Raw genomic sequence first — 11,837 nt, 5'->3', positions numbered from 1 at the left:
TAATGAAGATTATAGCTCTACCTTCATATACATTTTCCGTATATCTAAATATAAATTTAAAAATTATATAAGCTACGAATATCTTAAATAAATCTATTATAACACACATTACGTAGATTTGAATAGTTATTAAAAACTAGTATTGGCGAAAATAATTTTATATCACGTTTTTTTTTTATAAATAATTTTACTAAAATATTTTTTTGCTCTTATTTAATAGTAAGATTAAGTTTTTAGTTATTTAAATTTTTAAACCTCCAAAATCTTTATGTAAAATTAATATTAATTTTTCTTTCATTTTTAAATAATTTTTTTTCTTTTTTTTAATATTAAATTCGCAATATTTTATTTTATATAAAACATAGAGTGTAATATATATAGGGATGGACAGATTTTACGAAATAAACAAAATTTCGCTTATTATTGTAAATTTTTACACAATAAAATTGTTTTTTTCTATCAAGCGATCATATGTAAATCCATAATTTATATTCTTCAAAATGTTTGAATAAAAATTTAAAATGGTAATAAAAATAAGTTTTTTAAAACTACTCTTATATTCGAATAGTGCCAAGTAAGATTAACGTTCTACTTTTACATTGTCTTTATATACGTATTTATTAGATATATAAACTGACCTTGACGCAGTATTGCGCAATTCAGCAGAACTTCACAACTGGAAAGTACCATTAACTATTATTTTTAAAATGAGGATAAGAATTTTATAAATTAGCCGATTATTCGAATGCATGTTTCGCACCAATTTATTAACGTCATTTCCCCTACAGAACGCCGAATATAATGCTTCTCCTCATATGTAAATATATGACTTTATTCGAAGATTCCATATGAAATGTACCGATATAACGAGCTAACAAGTCGGATTTTAAAATGGGAAGCATTTGAAAAATAATTTAATTATAATTTATTCGATCGGTAACAGAGGGACAAAGGCACGATCTAATAATATTCGCAGTTTACGCCCTATTTCTCCCTTATTTTTCTCGTTGTTCTGTAAATGATGCTATGTCCAATACCCTATATTCGGGCGTGACGTCCCTGAGAAACAGGAAATGCTGCTCTATAGATACCTAGTGAAATCCTTGGACTTCCTACTAAATTTTTTTTTCAACGCCGTCTATATGTTTTTGTTTACCTCTATCTTCCTTTAAACTTTATTCTCTGTATTTCTCCCAATTATTAAATTATCTTTATTCTCCCAATCATGTAAGCTAACATTCCGCTAATATATACGATAGTGAAAAAAACAAGAAAAATAAGTCACTTTCTTCAAATTCAAAAAGTGACCTTCTATGAGGGATCCAAGTTTTTTCATAATTTGCTCAGAGGTCTTTTCGATTTAAGTAGTTCTGAATTTATGTAGCTAATGATTAACTTTTAGTTATAAATTTGGTTAATTTTATTTCTATTTTAATATTTTTAATCAACTTTATTAACATTGGTTTAATTTTGTCCTTTCTCATTTATAACCTATACCTTATATTAGTATTTAAATATATTCGTTTATATTAGTATTAATTTTATTAGTATATATATATATATATATATATGCTCGATCAGCTTTTCATCTAGATTGTAATAATAAAATGATTTATTCATTTAAAATAGTATAAAAATATGAATAGTACAAGTAGTTTCAAATATTTTTATGGGAAATATTTTGATGTTAAGACGAAATTGAACGTAATGTATATACTTTTAAGAATTACAGTCAACATCTCTCTCTCTCTCTCTCTCTCTCTCTCTCTCTCTCTCTTAAACTTATGTAAATAAAATCTTTAAAAACAAAACAAATTACTGGCTTTAATTGCAGACTTCTTCATAAAATATTAATATATATGTGGATCATTCATTATCTATTTAATAATTGTATGCAAGATGATACAAAAGAATTGATACATATTTTTTTTATATACTATACATATTCAGTAGATTACATATATATATGTTTATACTGCTAAGATTAATTTCTGTGTCTTTTCTCTTTAATCTTTCAACATTCAGCAGGTTTTATTAATATTTTTTCTATACGAATGAATTAAAAGATATGAGCGTACTTTTAAATTTTATTAAAAGGGAGTATATTCATGGTTCTCTACAACTTTCAAGATTGATCATAGATTTGAATGATAAATAAGTTTTATGCATTATATTAATTTTTCAGATTGAGTACAATTAAGTATAATGTGATATATTAAAATAAGTATTTTTCTTTAATTTATATCGAAAAAGAATTTTATTTCTACATTTGTGGATACTATACGATAAATTTAATAAAAATAATGTTTTAGTGCTATGTGTATTACAATTTTTATACTCTAGTAGTATACAAAGGTTCATTGTTTTATTTTAAAAAACTCAGTACCAAATGTAGTTCAAATAAGATAAATAGATAATTATTTAAAATTGTGAATAGGAATTAAAAATAAGAATTGTATTAAAATTACAAATTATATTAAATATTACTAAAATAATATTGTATATTCAACTTACATTACTAGAAAAGAAATTGAAAAAAGAATTGTACTGATATTACGAAGATAGACTATCTTTTTTAAAATGATTTTTCATTTTCCAACCAATCTTTTAAAAATTTAGGTGATATTTTTATCACTATTATAAATCATTTTTAGCTATAAAGTACGCATAAATAGGATGATATTTACTAATAATTTTTGATAAAATTTGTATTTTTTAAATTTTTCTTTTAAATATTTTTATTATATTACAGGATAAATATGGATTTTAATATTAATGTAAAAATTACTTTTCAAATATTAGCATGAAATATATCACGAGAATTATTATATTTACAGATAAATATTAGCTATATTCAGTTTAATAGTATAATCTTAAATGCACACCGTCGAATAATCTAGTATTAGAAAAGATATGCGTTCAGCATTTGTACTCGTAAATTTCTATTGATTGAGAATCGAACTCTACCAAAATGGAAAAGGTCGTCTTGATTTTTTCATGAATTTTTTTATATCAATGTTTTAAAATTTTTTATTCACTTTAAATTAATTGTGGAATAGAATTATAATGCCGTAAATTTATAAAAACATATCGTTTATTTATAAGCCATAATAGATTGAATACATTGATTCGAAAAATCGACCTCTATCCATACTATTTATATTACTACACATTTGTATGGCTCTGAATTCTACATTTAAGCAAATCGTGAACTTTTGTTCCATGCTTGTAAAAGCTAGAACACTTTTAAGCTATTAATGGCGACGGTGAAATTTTTTTAATTTTTAGCGAATAATTATCTACGTACATAAAAAAATCTCAAAACGTAATATTCGATGTTTAATATATAATTATTTATAATTATTATATAATTTTTTTATTTTGTACACTTTCGAGGTAATTTTAAGATTCAAATAGAATGTGTATTATTATTATTATTATTATTTTATTAGCCAAATTAGCCCAAATTAACTATAAAGGCGAAATTTGTGTCACGGTAGAATTATTATGATAATAATAATAAGATTTTATTTAATTATATTTATTTCATACTATTTTATCTACGATGAATTAATAATTATATAATCATATGATTAAAATAGTAATAGTTGATACAATTTTTCAACTGCAAATGTAAGACTTTTATTTGTAGAAAAACAGATGGTTTTTTATATTAAATGATCCTTAATCTGTAAAACTACTCTCTATAAAAAATATTACTTTATTTAAATCTATAATGGTACCTTTGAGATATTTCACGTAAAAATATTAGTAATAAAAAAATAAAAGTAATAAAAAAGACAGTAAAGTATTTAAATCCGATGTTACTTATACGGTTAATGCAAATACGACGAATCTTAGACAAAGAATGTCCGTAACAATCACATTCAATAGGTTCTCAACTAATCAAAGTACTCTGTAATCCAGATAACATAATTCACTGATGTGCACAATTAAATCGATTCTTCCGTGTCATGCTGAAATTCTAATAGCTTTATTAAAAATATAAGAATATAAGAAGAGCGATGCCGGAAAAGTCGTATAAATATGGCATATAATTTGAGCATGTAGCCTGTTTGACCTTTTAATTTATTCAATATAATTTGTTCTAAGATAATAATGGAGTTCGGCGTGTAATAAGCCAGATGATAATGGGGAAATAAATGCCTGACGCGAAATATGAGAGAAAGCAGAGATACAAAGCAGGAAACTCTTGAAATTCAAAGGTTTTCGAAATAAGTGATATTCAGAAGCAGTATTAAATGAAAGGGTGGCTTCCTCTATTATGCTTTTGCCTGCGTTTGTCATTAAAGCTAATGATTTTTCTAGTGAAAAAGAGAAAAATAGAAATGAAAATGATCTATGAAAACTATTCGTCCATCCATACTTATTTTTTACTGTCAGTATTACATTTATAATACAGACTAATCGATATTCAGTACAACGTGGTATAGTTAAGAATCCCTTTTGATGAAAAATGGTTTTGATTTGTCACAAAAGTGGTATAAAATACTCTAAAATCGGTCAAATTCAATGAAATGCTCTTTAATAGTAAGAAATTTTCACGTTTAGCGGACGTGTTGGCTAGGCTAACAATTTCAATAAGATTTCTTCGTTATTCATGCGAATATATTTAATGACATGTTTACAATTGCAAACATACATGATATTACTGTATTATGCATATAAAAAACATAAAGCAAAAAGACGGTGATGATCGAACTGAGTAATAAAATTCGATCATGAACAATAAATTACTATTGGTAATACAGATTGTTAGAAATAAATGAAGGGATGCGTTTAACATATTTCTATAGAATAATATAGTTAAATGCGATATATATCTAATAATGTATTCAATATATTTCTATATAATAATATAGTTAAAAGCTATATATATATATATATATCTAATAATGTGCAAAGCTCTTGATGTATATTGTAAGCTAATTAAATAGTAAAAATCTTAATATAAATATCTAATTTATAAACAGTGTTATTTATAATAATAGATAAGAATAAACATAGATTTAATTTTAATAGGATTCTTTTTCTATGGATTTTAATTGCAATCTCAGCATTTCTTTTCGAAACAGAACTACATGAAAACGCGTTCGACGGGTGAAGATAATGACTGCTGAGATAGTATTTTTCCACATTGCTTTAAAAATTATATTTTTATAAGCGCTATGCGTATTTATCTGTTACAGTGGAAATAGAATTTGACTTGTTAAAAGTATTTAGCAAAATAAATATAATATTAATACTGTGGTAAGAGAATTACTTACTAGTTACTAAATACGTGTTAGAATAAAATAATAGACATGCGACTTGTTATTACCTCCTGGTTCTTAACTGTTGGTTGAAATTGTTTTTATTTTGAACATAGTTTCTTTTACGCTTATCTCAAAAAAATTTGCTACCAAGTTGCATACCGCAAGTTTATAATCTGAAGAAGAGGAGAACAGACTAAGTGCATGTTTGCTATTAGTGTGTAGTGATACTTAAACATGAAAAGTAAGCGAAACATATGACTTCGCGAATAGAGTTAATAACATTACAAGCGAGGCGAAGAAGCATCTGAATACAGATTGGTTGAATGTGATAAAGATAGATGAAGAGGGAATTAAAACAAAAGCACATAAGAGCTATCTTTTTCCTTTCCACAAATACTATTTTCTAGAATATTTAGGGCTAATCGATAAACAGACCTTTTATTCATTATTCAAAAATGAAAAAAAAAAATTTATATATATATATATATATGATTAATTGAATAGTTAATGAAATGATTAATTTTTTATAATCAGCAGGCTATTAAAATTAATTTTAAGCATTAATATAGTTTGTGAGTAAATTTGTCTGGAATATCATAGAAAAAATAAATTTGATAAATGTGTCTAGAACCAAAGTATTCTGCAATAATACGAAAACTTTGTATTTGATAGTTTTACACCGACAGATTGAATTTATACGATTAGCAAATCAAACTCTTATATTATTTTAACTGTCCAAATACTATGTTAAGTAATAGTCGACTCTGCAAAAAAACTAATAATAACATAATCGTAAAAAATGCACTTGCTCCAACCATATAATTTTAATGGTATTTCATTTAATATAATTTGTAAGTACACATTTATATCAAATTATATTTTGTTTTCTGTTTAAAAACTGTGTTTGTAAAAAGTACTGATATTCGTTACAATATATTGTTTACTTTGAATTTTAGCGCATTAAGATTTTTCAAATGTCTTACAAAAATTCTATTTTATTTATAAAAAATTTCGTTTGTGAACTATTGATATTTATAAGTTGAATACTTTTATAAATATGAGATGAACTTTTAATTAAAAATATATATATTTAATTAATATTAATAATATTGTTTATGATTTGTTCAAGCCTAACTTTATTATTAAATTATAAAAAACATTTCAAAATTTTATTAAAACACCTTAAGAAATACGTTCTAAAATATTATTACGAACTTCAACTTAAATTTTTGACCCTTTTAGGTATACTAAAGTTATTTTTACATAAAACTTAATACATAAAATGCTATCCAGATTTTTATATTAACTTTATTTACTTCAAGCTTATATGATAATTAAATTATGTTTTAAATTTTAATCTTAAAACATTTTTCTACTATATTCAATTATTATATATTTTTAATAACAATTTGATCAAATTTATAATTAATTTTTTCGCTTTTATGGGATTAAATATGTCATTAGGTTATGATATGTGACAATCTATATGATAATTTACTTATTAATAAGTACTAAACTTTTTAAACTATATATTACAAGTAATAAATTAGATTTTTATTTGAATAAATTATCGAATGTATTTTTTATAGCAATAAAACAGCATATTTTTAAAGTATTTACATATAATATAACTGTAATAAAGTGATGCTAACTATTTTTTATTAATATAATCGTTAATGTACAAACAGAAATTCTATTGACCTTTTATATATACAATAAATTAAATATTTTCTTTAAATTTTAGTGATTTTTAATTTATATATATATAGAAATTTCTCAAATTATTGATTGATTAAATTATTGATTATTTAAAATAAAAATAATGTATAAGCTCGGTATAAAGTAAAAACTATTTTTTTGTAAAAAGTTAAAATGTAATGGATTTCCTTTATAAGTTATAAAATTCTAGGTATAACTTTTTACAAAGTAGTTACATTATTTTCGTCATTTTCGATAGAATAATTCACTAAATCAATATATGAAAGTTTTTTAACTTTAATTGATATTATTAAATATTATTTCTATTGTTAAAATAGAATAAATACTTTAAAAATTTTCCCTAGTATATATTTACTGTGTTTGAAAATATAAATAAGTATATATACACGCAAATACATACACGCGCGCGCGTATGTACACACAAATATATCTATATATATTAGAATAAACTTAGAATCATTAAGTATTAATTGATTAAGTTTGCAAAGTTTAATTAATTTGCTTCTTTGAACTACACTTATTCCAACGTACAAAAGTCTAAGATACGATATTTTTGTTTTATTTTAAAAAATTGAAATTCATGTAATTAAAATATTTTCTAAAAAAATAAAACCATCAATTGTATGAATAATTATGATCAGAAATTAGAAGGATATGAATAATAATATGAATAATAATGATAATGATATAACAAGCAGAAAAATATGAAATTTAAGCAAAATTAAAACATATTTTGTAAAATAAAGAAAATAATATTTAAGTATTAAAAAAATTGAAAAGAATTTGTATTAAAATTGTAAGAAAATAAAGAATAAAAATAAATATTGATATAATAAATAAAAATAATTTAATAATTTTAATAAATATAAATAAATAAAACATGTAATATAGCAATTTAATTAGTTCGCAATGTCTTAAAATTTAAGGAATTTACTATTTTAATCAAAAAGTTAATAATATTCACATAAAAATTTTGTCAAATAATTAATTTTCGTATGCTTTATAATTATTGAAGCTTTAATATTTCATTAATAAACTTTAATAAGTTTCATATATATGTCAAATTATATATATGTCAAAACTACTAATTTGTTTTGCATACTCATATATGTGAGTAGTCAAATGGAATATTTGTATATTTATATGTGTGGGCTTGCGCCCCAGCAAACAGATAAAACTTCATACACGCTTGTACTCGATAAATAATCTCATACGTATAAACGACTTAAATCTAATTAATGTTGTTCCATTGGAAATTAGAAGTATTAATGCACATTAATAATATAACAAAAAAATATTTTAAATCGCAAGATTTATGGGATGAAGATAGATTATGTTGACGTTGTGATCGGTTTAATTAGTACTTTTAAATTTTTCACAATTCCTTTAATATATAAAATTTGAAAAATAAGTTTCGTACTCCAGGCTTACAATTTGTCTCTACAACTAGTAATGTAAAAGTCGATAGGTAATAGATATTAGCGGTTTTCATCTAACGACAATACATTTTAGGTATACAGGCACGTATTTGCATCAGACACAACGTAATCAAGGTCAAGCTATCGTTTAAACACTGAAAATTGCTATACACATCTTTAACGTATGTCACCAATGGCCTCGAATGCTTTAACTAATTCAACTCAATTAAATCAAAATTACCTCATCTTTGCTAATGGATAGACAGTGATTTGCGGACCGGGTGTATATATCATGATATAATATGCGATACGAAGCCAGAGATAGTTGTAATCTTAGTTTAATTTAATTTTAGCTATATTTAAGACGTAATATTACCGAAAAGCCATGTTGATACGCGGATTATGGAAACGCAACGCGCTGATCGATTGTACTGATACGTGACGGACACACACAAACGCAGATTGAAATTTGCTTTCATCGTAAATTTAAATTGTGCGCATAACGGAATTGACAATATAGACACATTGATAATAGCATCAAAGACATTCAACATCAAGACGGTTCTCTAGTACCATCGTGATTACACGAACTTCAAACTAAGATCTATTCAAATGCTTATTAATATCACTTTCCATTAGTTGGAAAATTGAAGTGGCGTAGTTAAATGTTTTCTATAATGCTCGAATTTTATTTGAAAGAAATATTTTGTTTCCATAAGCTAAGCGATGTACTTCCCTCGATGAATGTGATACAAGTTTTACTTTTTTCTATGAGCTTTATGATAGGAAATAAAATTTTATGATATAATACATAAGAGATATAAATACACGGTTTGACTCCAAGATTTTAAAAGGTATACACATGCGCAAATATTTTCTTATACATAAATTTTATTTTACTATACGGCTGTTATTATTAAAAAAATTTAATAAAGAATTATGCTTTTTGCTTGAATTATTATTAATTAGAAAAAGGACGTCTTAAATATGGAATGAAGTTTATGATATTGCATTCAAACTTTCGGATTCTTGTTAATTTAAAAAAATTTTAATTAGAAAAGGATTTTGTTTTTAACAGTATCCGTCACTCATAAAAGACTTAAAAAATTCCATGTAGACTTAAACCGAATTTTTATTATCTGGGATATCTTGACAAAATATAAAATATCTTTTTTAAGTTGCTTTAATATAAATAACACTTTTTAAAAATTAAGGATTTTATAAAACATTTCAGGTATAATAACTCAAAGAAATATTTCATAATATTATCTTTAAAACAACTTTAACACAAAATGTTTATGTATTATGTTTATGATTGATTAGTAGTTACAGAATAATTAATAATTAACGGAAATTATAATATTTTTAACTGAATAAATATTTTATTTAATATATGATTTACGGTATAGTTAGAAATTCAATTTCTTACGTATTGTTTAAATTAATTGACGTAAAATTATCAAAGTATCTGTTTGAAGTTCATAATAATTATTGTAATGATGAACTTACTAATTAGTTATATTTACTTATTTAATGTGTATATTATATTCTAATTAAGGTCATACAGTAATATTCGAATTGTCTTTAATAATCATATATCAATTATGATTTAAAAACTTGAAATACAAAATATTATGTATAATTGTTTTATATAAATATTTTTACTTAATTCGATTTTAGTATCAGAATGCATATTTTTCTCTTTAGAAAACATCTATACAAATAATCTATTCAAATAATGAAAATTAAAAATTCGAAAGTAATTAAGAGTACGTCAAGCTAGTAATCTATAAACTTTGTGCTGATTGACTAGAATATTATTTATTAAACACGGCATAATGCTCGACTCGGTCAATACAAGTAAGAAATCTTGAAAAGTCGTTTGATCTTTATCACAAAAATTTGCACATAGTATATAAAGATAATTTTTCTGTAATTTCTATGCAAAAATATACACGCTTCTTTATAAAAATGATTTACAATGTATAATCTTTGACAAAGTCGTTTAAATTGCGGAAACAGTATAAAATTGTTGAACAACTTGAATTGGGAAGATTTGTATATTATTATGATGTAATATCGTAATTCATTCATAATTATTTCTAAACATCAACGATATTTACTAATGGGCGTAATAATACAAAACTTATGCTATATCTAGATCTTATCTAGATCATCCTTCCATAAGGATATAGAAAAATTCCAACACTTGTCGAATTTATTTTTACTTCTAGGCGGTAATCAAACTATATTAATTTTTTCATTATTGTTGAATAAATATTTCAACATAAAACACATATTATTACTTGACGAAATTACTATTAAAATAATTAAAATAATTGTTTCAGCAATTTATAAATTTCCTTGCATACTCTAGCTGATTTTACATTTACACTGCACCTCATTTACTTTTACAAGTGCTCTGAGAAATGTATGCTCTGGTATTGGAAGGCATTGAAACAGAAAAAAAGCGAATGAGATATTTAAAAAAATATGTCTATTTATTGAAATTGTGAAGTGGACAAAATTTTTTCTAATTTTATTTCAATAAAATGTAGATCTCGTTCGTTTAATATTTAATTGTATTTAATACATTCGGCTACTTGAGCGATACAAATCTACGATGGCTATTAAATTAAATCTGATCTTCATATACACTCATCCGTTAGTATATTGTATTCCTCAGGGGAAGGAATTTAAAAATAGTTTAATTTGTGAATCTCGGTCTTAGAAGTTTTTTACATTTATGCAGACTCCTTTGCACGTTAAATGTATTTACGCTGATTTATTTTGACTTTTTATATGTTAATTATAATTGTCATAATTGTAAAAAAATATTTTAAACCACTCTGAGCTATTTTTAATTTATAATGAATACTTTTAATGTATTTTTGGACAATCCATTCAGATTTTATTTCAAATATTGTTAAAACTGTGTGTCGAATATCGTCTATATTTCTTGTGTATAATTTACATTGTTTAAATAAATAAAGTAGCAAAAATGTGCTTATTTAATTTTTTTAAATAGTAAATAATTATATAAATATTTTAATAAATAATATAGAACAAAATTTTAAATAATAAATAAATTATTCGTTTATTATGAGTTTAATTTATATTTTCATGTAGTTGAATTATTAGTGCTAAGTTTTTAAATGTTAATCTACATTATATTAATTTATATTTTATATAAACAACTAATCGCTACAATGAACACATTAAATCAACGAAAATGATTATATATATATAATATTCATTATGTTATTATCGTTATGATAAAGTGAATGATCAAAAAAACTAGACACGTGATTTTTATTCTAAATTAAGTTGAATTTTTTTAAAGTGTATTTAGTAGAAACATTGTGCAACACTTACTATTTTTAATATTATGGTATTCTAGATTGAAAAGAAATATGTTTTCTTA

This window comes from Ceratosolen solmsi, unplaced genomic scaffold, assembly GCF_000503995.2.
Source record: "Ceratosolen solmsi marchali unplaced genomic scaffold, CerSol_1.0 scaffold10, whole genome shotgun sequence".
Taxonomy (NCBI): domain Eukaryota; kingdom Metazoa; phylum Arthropoda; class Insecta; order Hymenoptera; family Agaonidae; genus Ceratosolen; species Ceratosolen solmsi.
Note: the sequence above shows the minus strand (reverse complement) of the source record.